Raw genomic sequence first — 2,310 nt, forward strand, 5'->3', positions numbered from 1 at the left:
TCCAAATAGGATACATATATATATATGTAGATAGAAAAATCCTAATAAAAATCATGACATTTTGATTTAAATAATTTTGAACAGAAAGGATACCACTAAGCTTTTAGAGTTTCCCTTGGGTATGTGGGTATGTGCACCAGACACACCCCCATACCTGGAAGTAAGGAGAAAATAATTTCTCTCCATGGTTGTCATGAAACCCATGGATTTTTTTCCCATAGGAGAGGATGTGTCTGCAGCAGGCATGGCGATGGCCAAGGAAGGGTGGAACAGCTAAAAAAAAAAAAATCATAGCAGAAAGAACAGAAGGCAGAGAGAGAAGATACCAATAAAAGGTGCATTGGGTTTATAAACATGTAACATATGTAGATAGAAAAATCCTAATAAAAATCATGACATTTTGATTTAAATAATTTTGAACAGAAAGGATACCACTAAGCTTTTAGAGTTTCCCTTGGGTATGTGGGTATGTGCACCAGACACACCCCCATACCTGGAAGTAAGGAGAAAATAATTTCTCTCCATGGTTGTCATGAAACCCATGGATTTTTTTCCCATAGGAGAGGATGTGTCTGCAGCAGGCATGGCGATGGCCAAGGAAGGGTGGAACAGCTAAAAAAAAAAAAATCATAGCAGAAAGAACAGAAGGCAGAGAGAGAAGATACCAATAAAAGGTGCATTGGGTTTATAAACATGTAGAAGTTTAGGGCTATCATCATTTCCTAAAGGAACAGATAAATGAAGTAATTTCTTATTCACTTCATTTTTTTCTTTTTCCTCCATCTATCTGCTACTTATCAAAATAGGCAAAAAATATTTTGAGCCAAATGATAACATTTATTGTGGGGCATATTTCCTCAAATTGTAGCCAAGTGTGATAATTATATTTAAGGCAAGGACACATATCCTATTTTTTTCTGTTTGGTTTGCTTTCATTTGTTTGTTCATTCATTTATCATTTCCAATTCATGTCGAAATTCATTTATAATTTCAGTCTAGTGTTTTAGAAACACTAGACTGAAATTATATTCTGAGCCTGATGTCTAAATAATGTCAAATGTGTATGATTGTTTGGAAAGGAATATATCAACAATTCCTAGTAATTTATTCCTTGGGGAATCAGACTGACCAGTATAAAACAAAACAAAACAATTCCATCGGTTTGCCCTGCCTTGTTGAGCTGGGTATCCACACAGACCTGAGTACGCAGTCCCATAGCCTTTGGTTGGAGAATATGAGTGGGATGCACCATAAAATCCAGGCTGAAGGGCTCTTTTGGCTGTTTATACAGAGTAATGATCTACCACAAGATTGCTCTGCTCAAATGGAAAATTTTTGTCAAACAGATTCCCTTCCATTAAGACAAGACTAATGCACAAGTTCTAATACCTTGCCAAAACATTAGTCATTGTGTCTTCTCTAAATACAAACCTAAGAAATTACCCATTTTATTTTTAGAAACAATTTCCCTCCAGTCCCCTCAGCTTTTGAGAGTGCATTATCCTGATGTGTCTCCTCTCCCAATAAAAAGTTGGGTACCCTTATTTAGTATCTCAGGTCGGCATAAGGTCTTTAGCCAATAATAATAGACCTTCATTCCACAGCAATTTTAGTTATCTTTTGGGGGACCTCAAGGGCTGAGAGATGAGTTAAACATACCCTTTAGTTCATAATGAACAATCATCAGTCTGGTCGAGGCCCGTTGCTTGTTTTCCTTTACGTGTTTTTTCAGTTCATTCCACCCCCATCCCCCTCATCCATTTTTCCCCTCCCTACAGATGGCCATTTTAATGAGTTTGATATATATCATTAAATATGTAAATATCTTTGAAAAATAAATTTGTTATGTGTATGCATGTTTTAATCTACATAAGTGGTACTGTAACAACAGACCTCATTCTCTGCCAATTTATTCACTCAATGCTATGTTTTTTTATTCACTCAATGCTATGTATTTTAAGATGGTGCTATATGTACCAATTCATTGCTTCTAATCACTGCGTATTATTCCACAGTATGTATCCAACACATTTTACTTACCCATTCCCCTAACAATAGATCTAGATTGACACCTAGCTCCCAGCTCCTACAGACTATGTAGTAGAATCTAGTGCTGGGTCTTGGGTATACAAGGGCTAAATTTCTCCAAATATTGCAGACTGATCTTATCAATTCTAAACAATTACTAACCTTGTACAAAGTTTCCCATGTCTACCTAGCACTTGGTATTTTTGAAGGTTCTAATTTTTACAAATCTGATGAGTATAAAGGGACATCTCATTCTGATTTGTGCTTCTCTGATTACTAGTG

Source organism: Neophocaena asiaeorientalis, unplaced genomic scaffold, assembly GCF_003031525.2.
Source record: "Neophocaena asiaeorientalis asiaeorientalis breed wild unplaced genomic scaffold, Neophocaena_asiaeorientalis_V1.1 scaffold72, whole genome shotgun sequence".
NCBI classification, from domain to species: Eukaryota; Metazoa; Chordata; class Mammalia; order Artiodactyla; family Phocoenidae; genus Neophocaena; species Neophocaena asiaeorientalis.